Source organism: Polypterus senegalus, chromosome 9 (assembly GCF_016835505.1).
Source record: "Polypterus senegalus isolate Bchr_013 chromosome 9, ASM1683550v1, whole genome shotgun sequence".
NCBI classification, from domain to species: domain Eukaryota; kingdom Metazoa; phylum Chordata; class Cladistia; order Polypteriformes; family Polypteridae; genus Polypterus; species Polypterus senegalus.
Window position 1 is genome coordinate 77,704,522 of NC_053162.1, and position 18,498 is coordinate 77,723,019.

The window sequence follows — 18,498 nt, forward strand, 5'->3', positions numbered from 1 at the left end:
GCAAACTCTTGAGAGCCTTTCCTTGCAGTTCAGGAACAGTTTAATGCCAAGAATTATAAACACACTCAATCAGTCCATCAAGTGCTCCTTGTAGACCTGTTTGTACTTATTAGTACAATCACCTTACTGTAAACTTGCACTACAGTCATAATATTGCACAACCTGAGCCACTTTATAAAGCGCGTATTTACATATGATGACGATATCATTTTTAAGATGAAATGCAGCAAAATATGTTTATTATATTATACAGATAAAACTTTAACTTCATTTAAATAATCTATATTATTAATAATTAAACATGTGAGGACACGGTGCCGCATCGCTAGCGAGGAGCTGACGCTCAAATCACGGATTGTTCCTGCCTCGCACTGTATTCTTGCTGGTGCTGGCACGACAAGGGAAGGATAGATGGATGGAATAATTAAACATGTACTATGAAGATATTTCAATGTTTCTTAAAAGTTTTGAAGAATCGCGTTCTATGCTTACAGATGGCTTAATGTATATTATGGAGATGATTGTGTGGCGATTGGTTATTTGGAGAAAGAAAAGGAAGGACAGGAATTGGAGGTTAGTATGTTTGAAAGAGACAGTACTGCTGCAATAAAATATTTCATCGAAGGTCGTGCACGGCAAAGCAAACATCTTGCGTGAGGCAAGAACAATCACTGTGCCACCGTGTTCCCATGTTTAATAACATGCTTTAACTCCTATCATCATGAAAATGATATCACGTATACATCTCAGTATTTTAATTATTCAGAGAGCTGTAATATTACGAATGTAATGGATTCTGTGTCCTGTCGGAGGAAGAGAAAACCCAGAAGCACGTAGTGATTCACACACATAGAGCACATAGAAGATCAATTGCAAAACAAAGCATTTAACATGCTACTTTAGTTGCAATGGGATCTGAGAAACTAGTAAATTAAACAATTTTAAGATTAAGTTTATGATGTTCTACTTTAATGACAAAATAAACTATGTGATTAAAGTGGAAATTTTGAGATTAAAGTTGACATTTCGTGCTTTTTTCCCCAACGTGTGCCTATTTTTTTTTTTCTCTCTACCCTAATAAGCTTTCATATGACACTCTGACAGTGGGCTACGACTTGCCTTTTCATGGAAACTTTGATATCTGACAACTTTTTTTATTTTAAGCACTGTGCACTTGAGCTTTTGAGTTTCGCCGACACTCTATGTTACTCGATCAACTTCCTTTTGTTGTTTATACCACTGTTTAAACCAACACATAGTTTTTCCTTGCATCCACTTGGTATTCGCTGAAATTCTTCTATTTTCCTCTGTGCCTTTGCCATTGTCTTTTCACAGAAGGCTGAGCTTAAGGGCTATTTATATTGATTTGCATATTCAAAGAGGCGTAAATCTGGGAGTACTTGGGACAGGAAAGCAGGTGCGTGAACATGCATTACTTTTCACACTGACCGGGATTTATGTAGCGGAAGAACGTGGAAGTTGGCGTTCGCACAGATTTATGCATCTGGATTTTTTTGTGTATACAAACATTTCCATTTTTGTGCATACGCCATGTTATAGTGTGAATTCTACGCACAGCGTTATGCATGAGGCCCCAGGACTTTAACATTTTTGGTTTTAAGCCATTCCTGTGTAGTTTTGGCATTGTTGTCTCGCTGGAAAACAAATCTTCTCTCAAGGCATTGGTTTCTTGCAGACTGCATCAGATTTTCCTCCATTACCCTATATTTTGTTGCATTCATTTTATACTCACAAGCCTTTTTGGGACTGCTGCAAAGAAGAATCTGCACAGCATAATGCTGCCCCCGCTATGCTTCGTGGTGGGAATGATGTATATGGTGTTTATTCTCATGCCCAACAATCTTAGTATTGTTCTCCTCAGACCAAGAACCTTCTTTTACAATTTCCTATGTGTTTTCTGGCAAACTCTTACCGAGATGTTATGCTACCCCTAACAATGAAAAGTCCCGACTTAAAACCAAGTCTGTAAAAAACAAACCTTCATGCTGCAAATACAGGGACCAAATGGCATGCACCAGATGACCCTGACTCCATACTCTTGAAGCACATGACACAAGCTGTCTTATAAATAATATAATTTATATAAAACAAAAATATTATCATGCTCTGTTTGTATTAACATACATTTCATGTCAGGCTCTGTCAGGAGCTGGCCATCAGTAGTTACCAACAGTTTCTTTGCAAGGACAGAACATGCTGTGTACGACCTTCTCTATGACAAACGCTGGCATGTGTCCTGGTACCTGGGCTAGGGTCTCTGAGAATCAATTACGGATGGTTCTTTGTCTGATACTCCTCTTAGACCATTTTGCCATGGGTAACTTTTAATGTAAGTGAAAATCTCCATGCAACATAAATCTAAGGATCATTGTGGCACAAAGTCAAATTATGTCTGACCTAACACAAACAATTGTGCCACAGAGTCACCAACAATTTTAGTTGAGACAAAGTGACAGGTAAAGAAAACAGCACACAATGTTCAAATTGATCTCATTTCTAACCATACAAAAAAAGGAGATACCAAAATCCTGGAAGGGTTTGCTTCACTCACCTGAGGAGTTTAATGTCACAAACTGCCACAGGGTTGAAAACAAACTTAAGAACAAAGGCGCAAAATAAGCAAACAAAATGTGTTAATATATTGACCTAAATGTCCTCAGTCACTCATATCTAATCACTTTAATTCTAGATTTTAAATTAACTTGCATGTTTGCGGCCTGAGACACAAGAGTAGACCCACCCACAGGAAGGACTTCACACAGAGCATTACAGGGCCGAATATCCCCGGAGCAGCAAGGAAGCAGAGCTAAGTTCTGTTCCGAAATGTTGCCTTTTAGTTAAAGCATCCTGTTTAATTTAGGTTTGTAACAAGCATCGTAATAGAATTTCCTGTATTAGGAATAATACAAGATTAAAATCACATGTCAAGCCTCACGAATTAAAGGAATACTTCACCAAATAATTATATGTTTTATATGGTACTTATCCCATGTAGTCCATAGTTTGATGACTGGGGAAAAAAAAATGTAATCTCATGTTTTCATACGGAATGGAGATTTTCTGACAAAAACATCTGAGCATTTTGAATTTTCATTAACAAGAGCATTTTCTGGAATTAAGCTATTTAGCAATAGTTTTAATAAAAATACATGTGTCTGGGACGCTGTAGGCATACAACTGGGTGACTTGACATGTGGATTATGTGAGCCGAGTAATGTGTAATTTTTTTCATGGTTGTTTTGAATATTGTTTGCATTGATCACAATAAAGAGCTATAATTAGGAATGTTGATCTGTTAAAAATTTTTTTGCATCTTCCTGTTTGTTTGAAGGGTTTCTTGACTGAAGGAATCCATTTTTGATATCAATTTTTTTTCATTACATGTTTAACGTTTTGATTTCATAATATATTTGGGCTATTTTTGCTACCATATTTCTCTGTTAATCAGATGTGCCATTTTGAACTCATGTCGGCGGCAGTCATGACACATTGCTTATGACACAAAAAATATATCACCTTTCGCTCACTTCTCTGTCCAAATTCATAGATTCCTAAAAGGTTTATTTTGAAAACTTGCTTTTTTTGCCTGATCTTTTCTCGTTGTTGACCTTTTGCTTTTGAACCTTTTGTCTCAGAATCCTGTCTCATGTTTTGTTTGCTGTGCTTTTCATCTCACAGTATTCCACCCTTTTTTGTCTTTTGGCTACGTCTTTTCTTCTGGTCACTTAATAAAAAGTAGCATGTTTCCATCCTAACATGAGGTATTTTCCAACAGAAACTTTATCGCATTTCTGCATACAAATGTGAGATTAAATTTCTTTCTCGTCCATCACTACAAACTACTTTGAGTAAGTAGCATGTAAAAATATATATATTTTGGTTGGAGTATTCCTTTAACATACTGGTTCAAAGCCTATTTCATATTATATCATTAACATCAGAATAAGTTGATAGGTCATACAGTAGGTCCTTTAGTCACAACATACTACAATCAAATTTATTAAAACCTGTGGAAAAAAGTTGTTGATCTTGCATCACCTGGAAAGCATTATAATTTGATTTCCATTTACACTACCTCTTATAAGTTAAGAATTTGTTTTATTTGTGTGTATGATTAGATTCTATAATTGTGTTAACTCCTTGCTGGGTTGGAACTTCTTTGTACTTCCTGGTTTATTTTGGTTTCATGGTAGCTCTTTAAACGCATTAATAAACTGGATGGCTTGATCCATAACTGAATTACAGATATAGCTACAGGTCTCTGCATTATTGCATTTTTTACAAAAGTGTCCAGATGAAAATAACCAGAGGGGAAATGACGTTCTCTTAGCTAAAAATTGTAATCCAGCAAGGCAATAAAATTGCTATGCAAATTAGTTAAGAAGAAAATCCAATATCAATTGTCTCAGATAGGCCCCTGCTTTGTGTGCGCTGATGAAGTGTCCTTCCATCAATCCCAGCCCACTCATGATACCCAGTGGGAATTTTAGGCCCTGTATTGACACTGGTTTTGGGTTGTTCCGCCATTACAACCCCACTCCTTCATACGACATATAGCTAATATTTGCAATTTGACCAATGGCATCACAAATAAAATTTTATGAAAATCGATTTAGCTATTTTCCATGACAGGCAAACAAACAAATGAGCAGATTATGATTTTACTGAAATTAATATCCCAATGGACAATTGCAAGTTTTGTCTTTGCTCGCTATAAGATCAGATCATTGCTGCACTCTCAAAAATTGAAATTGCTTGTTGAAACCTCATTTTAGGCTCCCTTAGGCCGTGTGAATAAAGCAACCAGATTTTTGAAATGGCTAACTGAGTTGTGGATGGAGTTGTAAAGTAGCCATTAATGCTCCTTCCTCACAGATCCAGCATTCTAGCTTTACATCCTGTGCCCTTTCGATTTCTGTGTAGAGTAAGGCCATTCTTCCCATGTCTTTGTGAGTTTTCTTTGGAGGCTTTCCTCTGGCATCCCCAAACCTGTGTGTGTTATGTTAATATGCGATTCTGTATTGGCTCTGCTGTGGACTGGCACCTTGTTCAAGTTTGATTTGTCTTACATGGATTGCTTTCACGGCTGGCTTTAGTTCACCATGGTCCTAACCTGTGTTTCAAATTGTATTTCTATATAACTGATAATAATAATTTTCCATTATATAACACCTTTTTCAAATGCAAGGTCATGCACATACCATTAATAATAAAACCAAAAAATACAGAGCCAACAATGAAGTAGCAATAACAGAATAGATAATAAAATCAACAAACTACACAAAAAAAAACAATGTAAAAACCTAATAGGTATGTACAAAACAAAAAATAAAATCTACAGAAAGTAAAAGTTAAGACAAGAAGAGTGCAGGGAGAAAAGAAAGGTTTTCAGTTCAATTATGAAGAAAGATAAGGAAGAATAGTCTCAGAAGTACTGTGCTACAGAATTCCATAGTTTGAAGGCTATGGCACAGAATGACCTGCCACCCCACGTAGTCAGCATGACCAATAGCCAATACCCATGGAGGACTGTTAGGGTGAAGGAGGTCAGCTAGATAAATAGGGGCAAAATCACTTTGAAGACACTAAGCAGAAGTTTATATTTTACAGTATATGCAAAAAAAAAAAAAATAATAACTGGAAGCCAGCACACTGATGGAGTACAAAGGTTATAAACTATGCTAAATAAATAAATAAATGGACCCTTAAGAAGTCTAGTAGTTGTATTTTATTCATGTATGTGAATTGCTGAGATATGGATGCAGAATCAAGCAGAGTTTTGTATGATTGTTCTTCTGGTTGCGGGTTCCAAAGAGGAGGCCCCCTTTGAGAATTCTGACAAAACCTGTCAAGACATTATGCCAATTAGTGATAAAGTATGACTTTAAATTGTCAAATTTACTTTTTGCAAGGGAAAACTGGAACATCAGGGATGGGCTGGGGGGAAAACATTATTACACTTATCTGAGATTTGTCAAGAATATGCACATACATACTTTAACTAGCCTAGAGCAAGTGAGACAGCTGATTATCTAAACCTCAGGTCTCATCTAAGATTTTTGTTTTGTCTTTAACTAAATTGTATTAATGGAATGAAAAGGTAATATATTATGGAAGCTTATTCCAAACACTCAAAAAAATATTGCATTATTTTTCCAAAGTATTTTATTATTTTGCAATAGTTATTGCATTATTTCACAAAAAATATTGCCTGGTGTTGTCAGTTAGTGTACACATGCATTCTTGAGACATCCTGTGATGGTTAGTGACAGATACATTAAATATGTGTGTAGCATGCAATCATGTGACAAAAACTGAAAAAATATCATAGGTAGACAAATCTGCATGTTCTGTGGGGTAAATTTAATCGGCCCAGTTTATTGTCGTAGGGAGCAAATGATTATCAGAGCAGTGCTGAGTGTAAAGCAAGAATCAACATTGGTGGATGCTATGCCTGTTTCTTGCCAGGCACAATCACACAGCCAAGCAGAAACAAGAGTGCTGCATGCCAAACACTAATGGAAACCTTTAGAGTATCTGTTTAATTTTAATCCAGTTATTTACCATTGATATTTTAGAACATTGTGATCTGGTGGTGCATTGGCTAATGTTCATAACTTGGATGTTCAGAGACATAGGCCTGGGATTAAAAATGGAGATGGATGTTGTTTACTTCACAGCACATGAATGAGTAAACATTTTTTATTCATTGAGATATATTTGTGACATGTTTTCAGTATTCAAAGATCTGACACATACTTGGAGAGTGAGTGGTTAAGAAGAACACATGTAGCATACAATCAACTGACATGTGTGGCGAGAATGTGCAAACTCCATGCAGACCCTGGTGCCATGAGTCAGGAATGCTAGCTCTGCGCTACCACTCCGTCTGTTTTAAATTATCTGTTGTCAACTTTAATCTGATTAAAATTAAATGCATGTAGTTACAGACACTTTATTGCAAGCTACATGTGTTCTTCACCTCTCCATCCACACACTTGCCTGATATTACCAGCAGCGACAGGTTGCTTCTTGCCTTACACAAAGGGCTGCTCTGATAATCCATGGAGCCCTCTGACCCTAAAATGGACGGGTTAAATTTACCCCTCAGCACATTCAGGATTAAACATATACCTAGGACTTTAGTTCACTTCTTGTCACTTAATTGCTCACAATGCGTATCCCTAATCTGTTCCTCACTAGCTGCTATACAATGTGTAGAACATGCACATGCAAGATGATACTGACCAAACTTGGCAATATCTTTTACGTCATAACACAGTACCTTTGTGAAATAACACAATAACAGTTGCAAAATAGCTCAATACATTTGTGTAATAATGTAATAACATTTTTTAAGTGATGGGAATTATCTTCCATATACTAGATATATGTGCAACGATAAATGCTTTTAATTACCATTTCTGCTGTATAATATTTCACACACCAGGGCTTTTATTCCTGCTTCCCTCAGTTATGATTTTGTTCACGCCAATTTTCTTTACTATATTTAAATAAATGTATAAATTATATACAGTAAGTTAATATTGCATTTTATACTGTTAGGTTTGCATCATGTTTTCTTTTTCTCAGTGTGCTATCCTGCTTAATTCTACCATTTTAGTCAAGAAACTTTGTCTTTAGCGTCTGTATTAAAGTGATTATCCTGAAAGAATCACTTACTGTAACTCTAAGCTGTTTGCTAATCCACAAATTTCACCCATCAATTGTTACTTCATTTTTATGTTAATTTTATTCCTATGGCTTAGAGGTTTCTTCAACTACAAAACACTCTCTCATAACAGGGCAATTGTCTTCATTGTTAGATTCCAAAGGTTAAATTAGATCAGATTAAAGTATCAGAGTCATTACTGGTAGAGCTCAGTTGCCATGTTTTTGTGTTTGTTATATTTGCATTTCTGCTTTGACAATGGAAACACAATACTTTTTATAAGCATTTGGCACAAGGGGAGGTCATCATTCATCTTTTATTCTTTGCTGATACAGGAAATTAACTGGAGGGGCAAAAACATCAGCGGCTTCCCAAACCATGAAATGACAAATAGAAAATGGAATTAGCATCTTTGTGAGGCATTCACTCTTTTCTTAACTAACAAAAAAAGTTGCTTTTTTGTTATCAAAAGGAATGTTAATTGCTTTTACTTCCAGCAATGTATTAAATTATACCCTAACAGCATCAGGTAGATAGGGTGAAAATATTATCAAATTGCATTCAAAATAGTGTACACTGTTCTAATTAATCTCTGTAAGCAGATGGCCAAGAAATGAAGAAAGCTTCAAATCAATTATTTACTGTTTTTAATTATAGTGTGTTCAATTTTTACTTGTTAAGATAAGCTTCTAGAGGAAATTCTATGTTTGTTAATCCAGAATGGAATTTCTTTTGTTGCACTGAGCACATTTAAATTGCTTTTTGTTTATCTCTTAACTTTCTCGCTACATACATCATATCTTTCAGTGCTTTCAAATTCAGTCAATTATTTCATATTGTACATCTTATTTGCATTGTGTTATAGAACTTAATTCATGCTTAGATTTCACCTAAATTCTTCAGGCACTTTTGCCAATGACCTTAATGGTTAAAAAAGGCTTCTAAATAAGTTGAATTCCAGGATTTCTGTGGGATACTGATGATATTCATTTTTGATTCAGGGTACACATAAATATCATTTAAACACTTTCTGAATATTGTCCCCTACAATTGAAAGTAACCTTCAGCATCAGTGAATAGAAAGACCATTTAAATAAAACACTGGGTCGTGTGAGGCAGGTTTATGTTAATTTGGGTTCAGTGCTCTGATTAGCTATAGCTCTGTCGCTCTTATACTGCTCTAGAAACAAAGGGCCATATTTAGTAAAGGTGTGCTGAACTGCTACGTGTTGTATAATGAGGGCACAGACATAGTGAAAAGGGTATGAGGCCTCAAAAATGAGACCACAAAGCAGGCCTGCGCAGATATTGACTCACCCCAAGGCAGCCAGTCCCAAACTACTACCTGCAGGCCTCAGCCTGCTTAGACCCAAAAATGGAGGAACTGATTTAAAAACTTAAAAAGCATAATGAACGTATTATAAATACCAAAATAGGAGAGGGTAACCATATCCTGTAGCTTGGAGAAAAAGGACAATGAAAAATCCTTATAAATGAAAAATGTATTTATATAAATGAAAAGAAACACAAAAAGGGCCCATGACAAAAAGTAGTTTCCTAAAAAGGCGATCTTGGAGCAAAACAAATGCAGTCTGTTATCCAGTTTTCAGAAATCACAAAACAGAAGTGAAAAATGCAAAAACCAAAAAACAAATTAAAAGAAAAACAGCACTTGCAATAACTCCAAGCAACTGTCAAAGTTCCACAACTGGATACTTCTATATGACTGAATATAAAGGCAGAGGAAGTACCCAGCAGCAGTGACATCAGGGTAGCCCCGCCTACAGGGGCTCCACCCACAAATACACAGACTGGAGTCACTTTTAAGCTCAGCCCACATGTTTCGGGTCCCCAGGGGTGGGACCTGTTCCTGATTTTAACCCTTTTAATCCAACAGAACCTCTCTCTCTAAATAGTCTCTACAATTTCTTAATCACCAAGTACATCTTTAATAATCCGTGTAACAACTGGGAGGATATTTATCAGCCTTTTCTGAAAACTTAGTAATTTAAATAATTTTTAGATTTACTGTGCATATTCATTAGTTTTCCATGATCATTCCATAAACACATTCCATTATAACTAAAAAGAATCTGAAAGAATTTCTTTGGGTCATCTTGTGCATTTTGTTATTAAAATGTTGCATTTCATGCTCCTGTACAATGTTGCAATGTTTTTAATTCTTCCTTTAAAGCTCGCCATATTGCAGCCATCAGGCAATCGCGAATGTCCTGGTTCATTCCTGTTCAGTTTATTGACATCCTATTACCTACAAAAATGAGGGACATATCAGCTTTCAAATGACACCCCAATTCAACTTTCGATGTTGTGCTGATCACCAGATAGGTCTATTGGTCCTCCTTCACTTGTCACTTATTGCATTGCTTGTTTGAAAATTACAAAGGTTATTCAGTAATCAGCAAATTGTTTCGCATGGACATGTTTATTGGAAATATTTCATAACTATTTGTTTGGTTGTCCCTGACATGTTCAGTGTTACTTTTAAGGTGTTTGGAAGCGTATTGTTATATGGAAATAAGAATAAATTTCAAAGTTCATTTTTTGGTAAAAAGTTAATGAATTTTTCAATTTATCTAACTCTAATATTTATTGTGACCATTTGCTCTGTGCCACGTTTAGCCCCAGGAAAACATTCTTTCATACAGCTTTTAAGTAAAGAAGAAACACACTCTCTAGTTGCTTAAGGGTTTCTCTGCAGGATCAGCTGCTGGCTGTATGGCGTGAGGCATTTATCGCACATTGCTTTGAGGCTTTAAAGCCAGCTTACTCACCTGTTTTTCTGTTCTTTCTCTGTCCTGTGCAGACCACATCTGGATCCATCCCTGGCCAGTGTGGCAGTTTCTGTACAGCTGTATGGCACTGAAAAAGACGACTTTGAGTTCTTTTAATCTCAAGAATAAAGCTGGAGCAAGACAGACAGCTAGGAAGTTGTCCAGTTTACTGTATGAAGTTGCAATACAGAATAATGCCTGACTACTGTTCCTCTTTGTGCCAGAATAAAGGTATTTATTCTCAGTTCTCTCCTGCCTGTCTTTTGTGCAACTCAGAAGCCCAAGTGCAACGATATGTACAAAACAACTAATTATCCAGGTCTGAACATTCAGAAAAAGAAACATCTGCCCTTTATTTGGATTGATAAAACATGAATATTAAATGAAGCATGATGAAGTTATAACCAATTAAATCAAAGTAGCAGAAAATTCCCAAAAGTGACGCTGAGTTTAAATAATTGAAAACACAATATATAAATATGAAATAATAAACCAATATAAAAATTACATAAAAGCAGGAAAAACCACAATAAAAATACAAGCCAGGGAAAACCCATGACTGTAACCAAACATAAAGATGCTACACACTGTAAGTAAATGTAGTAAATAGAGCTGAGCCACCATTATTTTGTGCTTTAGGTCAATATGAAGATGTTCACCACTGAAGTAACTATAAAGATTACAATATGCAAGCTTTCGAGGCAACTCAGGCCCCTTGCATCTTGCCTGAAGAAGGAGCCTGCGTTGCCTCGAAAGCTTGCATATTTTAATCTTTTTAGTTAGCCAATAAAAGGTGTCATTTTGCTTGACTTCTCACTACGTTCACAGTGGCTATCACGGTACAACACCTTAGTACCACTGAAGTAGAAATAATCGATCAAAACTCCCATGCTGTACCAAATCACATCCCCTGATAGGTCCTACGTTTACTGCACGTCAAACTCAACATTTGTGTTTTAGAATGTGATAAACATCGCTGCCCTTTTAGTATGAATTGTTAAGGCCCTGCTGTTTTCCGGTTAATCAGCACCTTCCAAACATCCAACATGACAGTGTGAGGTTCTGCTGTTGGTGGCAGCAGCCAATTGCCTTGTTTATTTTTATTTGGTTATTTGTTGATTTATTTTTACTTTATTTTCATCACACTCTGGAACCTGATGATTATCCCCCCAAAGGAAAAAAGGAGAACAAATACCGAAAAATTAGGGTTGGGTTCCTGAAGGAATCCTCATTTAATGGCATAGCAGTAGAGTGTTGTACCATGTACGCCATAGATTGATCGAAAGCTTGCCTTTGTAATCTATTTAGTTAGCCAATAAGAGGTGTCATTTCACCCTACTTTCTCCTGTATCATTTAATGGCAGTAATTAAGAAATAAATAGACACAAATACGAATGTGCAGTGATCATGCCATCATTTTGTGGTATTGTTTCGAAAACAAAAAAGAAGAAACTTTAGTGGTTCATAGCTCCAGTTCACCCAAAAGCTGATCCATGTCTGAATACCAACTTCCGATGGAACTTGTGGTTATATATCATCTAGACTTGAAGAAGAGGGAAAAAGACATCACTTGTCTCCCAGGTTTTTCTCTTTCTCCAGTCTAGGGAAACAGATGAATCAAAAATTAAAGGTTTGAACAATGCCCCTGTCTGACTTCTGGCCTTGTTGCACAATCCTTAGTAAAACCCTCATTTCAGACCTGTCATCCATTTTTCCTTCACTCTCATGTGTTATTTTTCACAATGATTTTCTAATTACCTTATTGAATTTTCAAAAACTGTGATACAGCTCTTTTCCCTTAATTTTTTAATTTAATTTAATATACTCCACAACGAGGGGAAATTGTATTTTTGCATGACCTTTGGAGGTCTTAATGTATATATCACTGAATTTATGAATTGATTAAAAACAAAAGTTATTTCTAAATGTGGTAAACAAGAAGCAAGTCTTCTGAACTGATTTTATGGCTGGCACTGAAAGAGATATGCTAACATATTAAAGCGAAGACTTCCAGAAGTTTTTCTCCAGAAAGTGCATAACAGTTTACTTGAACACTAGCAACCAAGACCACAGGCCTTTAATGAGGTGAAGAGCGTGAACAATTATTTGTAAGTAGAATTTTCTTTGAGTTGCTGGGATGATAAAGACTGCTGCTGCAAGTACTATGAACTGTAAGATAAGAAAATCAGTGTGTTATAGATCAGATCAAAATCAGTGGCACATAATGTTATGCCATTAAGCATGGTTCATTTTAAATGGAAGGAATAAATTGTGAAAGGTCAGGTTTTCTGAGAAAGTAACCAAAGGGTAGTCATTAGCCAAGCAAAGGTGTATTAATATTAATTCTGCCAAAACAGTCATCAAAGGAAAAACACAATAAAACACTCAAAGTCAAAAAGAAATCCTAAGCCAATAATCCTAAACCCTGATCATGTCCCCATCTATGCTAGTTGTCGATTTTTTTGATCAAAATCTTGCAAAATCTTGTGCAATGCATGCCAGCATTTTAAATAAAAACTGCACAATGAATTCATGTGTCTGTTTTTTAGTTTTTGTTACGGTTTCTTTATTCATTTTCTGATGTATTGTTATTTTTGAATTCCTATTTTTCATGTATTCTTGTTTTTTCTGTTATTTTTGTTGATTATTTAATATGTATGTTCTAACTCTTTAATTGTTCATCCATTCTTTGTACTTTTTGGTTGGAACCCCGGGGGTGGGTCACCCTGACATCACTGCTGCTGGGTCCTCCCTTTACCTTGATATTCAGGTCAGAGAGAAGGATCCAGCAAGTTTCAGTAAGGAGTTGCTTTGTAAGTATTATTTTTTTCCCTTTGTATTTTTCTTCTTCTTTTTTGTGATTTGTTTAATTCTCTCTTTGGATTTTGCTTTTGGGTTGTGAATTGGACGTTTTTGCCCTGGTTTATCTTTTTAGCACTTTCTTTTGTCATTTTTGTACCTTTTTTCCCCCTTTATATTTCTTTTTTTTGTTAAAAAAAGCTTCAATTTATAAATATTCCTGTTTGGAATGATTTTACAGGTCAGAGTTTTATAGAATTCTCTCTCTTGTAAGAAATTTTGTTTTATTTTGGATTTTAATTACATTTTGAATTTACAAAGCCAGCTTTCCATTACAGAGTCTAAGCAGGCTTATCAAACCACACCTACAATGAGTGCTGATGTGCCAACATCCTGTTGTTGTTCCATGATTCCCAAGGGAATGAAATGTGTTAAATCTACATGAGTTGCAATGGTTAATGGCACAGCAAAAGCACACATGCTGGTTAGAGGTAGAACTGTAAGAAAGTTAAGGTCACGGAAAGAGTTCAGGAAAGTTACCATAAAGTCAGAGATGCAGAAACTTATACACACTGGCAATTACGTGTGCATAAAAGAGAAGAGATGGAGATATAAAGAGATAGAGTACAGAAGGTGGACATTGTGATGTCTTCATTGATTGGTTGTGCTGAGTAGCTGTGTTTAGAGATTGGCCAGATAAACACTGCTTGGCATATAAAACTGAAACCAGCAGGGGGTTTTCTTTTGACTGTCTGACATTGAAGGGAGAAAGTGTCTGCAGAATGAGGGCTGTGCAGTCTTTGGAAAGCATTTTGTGCAATTATAATCACTATTTTTTTTTACTTTTTAATTTTGATAATAGTTTTTTTTGATTCTCTTGATTTTTTATGGTGTAGAAAGGAGAAAGAAGAATCATTTAATTGATTTATATATATATTTTTTTGCACTGCTTGAGTTTGCGCCAGTGTACATACTGTATATAATCACCTGCACTTATTTTTGTTTTTTTGTAAATATATTACGTGTCATTGAACAAGAGTGTGCTTACATCTAAGTGCATGATGCTAGTATTGTTTTTTGGCATCTGTATAGATAAAAGGAAGTGCTGGTTGTGCAATCTTTGGTCTCTTCCCTTTCCAGATAAGGACGACAAGTCACATTTTCCAGTCAGCCTTACCACCAGCCTGGAGAAGTTCACCCCAGATACCACAGACCCCTGCAGCCTTTCCCCTCCCTCAGCTGGTTCACCACCTGTGCAATCTCAGTGAGACTGGGTGGTTCACATCTAATTGGAGGATCAACCACAAGAACCCTGGACCCAGAGATATCCAACGTCCTATCCAGAGGATCAGCTCTGAACAACTGCTCAAAGTAGCCAGCCCAGCGGGTCACAACTGCAGTGTCATCCGTAAGGATCGTTCCATCAGCCGCCCTGACTGCGACTCTTTGAGCAACAGATTCTGATGTGCGTAATCCTTTGATTCCTCTGTAAGCAGAATGTGTGTCACTAGACCATAGATGGTGTGTCACTTGCTCACAGATTCCTCTAACAAACGCCTCTATATCTTCCCTCAGAGCCCTCGCAGCCATCTTTCTCAGTTCCTAGTATAGACCAGTGTTGCCATCAAGCTATGTGCTGCGACTCATCTCAATGATATCCTACAAGATGAAACACCTCCTTCTAGGAACACCGGCAACACCAACAATGGTGCTGCCAGTGATAGAATGAAGTCATCTCAAAATCTGATTCCTATACAAGGTGATCTAACACTCAGAGAAAGAAAAACTTTGCAGTTTGAAGTGGAGTCACTGCTTCTCTAGATTGGGGATAATCAGCTGAAGTAACAAAACGTCACAATTCACTTGACCTGATTATCAGGTCTGAGACAAGTGCACAGGAAGAACCATTAGGGAACACAAAGTACCTCCAGATGCCTCAAAGCTTGTTTTGTTTTCTTGCATAGGAGAACTAGAAGGCAGAGGAAACCGGGTCTGCTCCACAAGATCTATAAAAGATGGGATGTCACATCACATCACATGATCCAGGGACTAACTAAAGGGAAAGGTATTACAGAAAACCAGTAATTGACTACTGCACAGGTAACCTGGATGATTTCTACCTTTAAAAACAGATCACCCTGTGAGGTAGAAGAGTCTAGAAATCTGGACATAAGTCTTTTGAGAAGACATTTGTGCTGTTAAGAGGAGATCATCTCTATTAACTGATTTGGAATTGGATAATTTGATTATTTATTTGAGTTAAAATAAATACATGCTTATGCTTAGGCATGATTTAGTAGTGATCTCACCTTTTTGACATGCTGCCATCAGCCACCGAGGAACCTCCTTCTGATATGGTGAGTGAAGACCAAAGAGACAGAATCAGAGAACACTAGAGAAAATGTACTTCTCAGTTGCCTAGGAAGGAATCAGAGAATGCAGACAGCCACATTTATAAGCTTCACCCATTTCCTCAGGTAAAAGCAAGTATGGGAACAAAAACAATGTTGACTTTTACCAACTTGTAAAATATCCTAATTCTTATGGGCAGTTGTAGCTGTCTCCAAACGATATAAATAATAATTTCATTTATTTAATCCTTTTTGGCCATTTGAAACCAAAGCTTGCCATTACCTGGATTTCAAGCCCTTTTCTAGTAATGGCCGAAAAATGGGCCAAAAATACCCAGAACTAAAAGGGCTCCAGCTTGTGAAAGTCCTCTGCGGCAAAGTGAGGAATACAAACAATTAGTTGTTGGCACATCACACCATTTGTGCACATTTATACACGCAATGAAATTATCTGAATTGCCCCCACCACATTTGCAGTCGGAGCCCCATGGCGGGTGAATGGTATCTTTTTGCAAGTGCTAGAATCCTTCACCATATTTCATTTTTCTATCACTCTTGTTTAATAGGAGAACAGAGGATCGAGTGTCACCGTTTTCACAGCACCTTCTGCTTTCATTTAAAAGGAATTGAAGTCTATCAGAATGGCTTTGACCAAAATTTAATAGAAATTGACCCTGACAGGCAAAAATATTACCCTGTAAGCAGACGTGAACAGATGAGAAATCATTTTCCTTTCACTAATTAAGATAGCATGTGCAGAGTAAGTTTTGCTTTGTCTCCCTCTCGCTCTCGTGCTCTCCCTTAGACTTGATATAACCTTGTTCAGATACTCCATATTGCTCTTAACAATGATTTCATTTTCTTTGGACTGTTGTGCTAGCTGTTCATTGTTCTTACTTGTTTTTTTCAGATTTGTACTTGCTTTTCTTATGGCATGTATCAAGGGCAGGCTTTGCTTGTTTAGACACAAGTGTATAATTTACAGCTAGAGGTTCGTCAACAAAAGAATAACTTACATAGAAAAGGCTCCCTTATTTCATTTATATAATATTTGTAAAATATAGATGTATAGGTATGTTTACATATGTGTACAAAAGTCTTAAGCACTTCAGTCCTCTGTATTAGTACAAAAGAACGTATTGTAGAGTTCCAAATACTGTATTCCTTTTGGAGAAAGGGAAGCAACACAACAAGATATCTGAATGTCCTGAAAAAGAAAAAACTAACATAATAATAGAGCGCTTTGCAATTCAAAAATGTGAGATCTTTGCAGGCATAAAGTCCAGCAAACAGGTGCTAATGTTCAATGCCATAAAGTGCAAGTTGAACCAAATTGATTAATTGATACAGAAACAGTCGTTTAGAGGGAATAAAGCTGTGCAAGGGACCCCCATAGAAAAAGGCGAGGCTGAAGTAGATATGGCAGTTTAACCTGCAAATCTTACATCATGCCAAAAGTAAGCACAGTGACAAGACTCATCCTGCATCATCAAGGCCTCTTCCAGGTAGAAATTTCATGGCAGGTACTGTAGCTGTGCTGTCCAGAGAAGAGCGACTTGGCTGATTCCCGGGAAAAAGGAGATGAATTATGAAGATTAAAAGAGCTGAGCCTTTTCAGTTTAAGCAAAAGAAGATTAAGAGGTGACATGATTGAAGTGCTCAAAATTATAAAGGGAATTATTTTAAAATAAGCTCATTAAGAACTCGTGTACATAGTTGGAAGCTTCTTAAGGGTAAATTTCACACAAGCTTTAGGAAGTGTTTCTTTACACAGAGAACCATAGATACATGGAATAAATTGCCAGGTAGTATGATAAACAGTAGGACTTTAGGGCCTTTCAAAACTAGACTTAATATAATTTTGGAGGAATTAATGGTAAGCTTGGTTGGACTGAATGGCCTGTTCTCGACTAGACTGTTCTAATGTTCTACTAAAGCACAAACAGATGGACAAGGTTGAGCACCAGGAACTCAGTGGTCAGCCACGGTAACCTGAGTCCAGCAGACAAGAAATACATGAAGATTATTGTAATTGAAAATGGAAGCTATCCAGCACTGATATCAGCTCTGAACTGACAGAAACCACTGGGACCATGGTTAACCCACCAAAATTATAGAGAAGTCTTATCAGAATTGGTCTTCATTGAAGAGCTGCAACCAAAAAACTTTTCCTGCAAGGTGAAAATAAGGGCAAAGGACTCCCCAATGCACAACAAACACAAGGAGTAGAGAGGTGACATTCTATATCCAAAGAGTCAGTTTATGTGTCTGGTGTCTAGTCCGTCAAGGTCTCTGCCATCAACCAATGCACAGGTCACTGCTACTCCTGTTCCTCCTGCAGGTGGTGGCCAGTCCGATATCGTGAGTTCTGGCTGCGTCATATCGAGCCCTGTGACTTGTAGGACTGGCAGCCATGCCAAGGCTTGGCTCCAGACAGAGGCCCCAGTAACCCCATACCAGGTGGGATACTCTTTTTCTATTTGTGACTCTGCGTATTTGGGCTTCCCACACTTGCCATTTGTAATTAAGTGTAGCATATTCATTGATGCAGTTTTAGAAACAAAGATATTCAGGGTAACGGGAGCTGGAGCCTATCTCAGCATCATCTGGTGCAAGGCAGTAACCAATCCTGAATGGGGCAGCAGTCATACGCAGACCAGCTCTGTTTGACTTTACAAATATGTTTATTCCGTTCAAATATTTCAATAGTGCAGACTTTCTTTTTTTTTCTAGTGCATACTCACTGCTTTGCACTATACATGTCAGGGCCTGCACTTAAGCACATACAACATTTCATTACACACCTTTGCAATATTCTTCTATCCAGGAGGCCATACGAGATAAAATTTTATTCTCTGAGCCC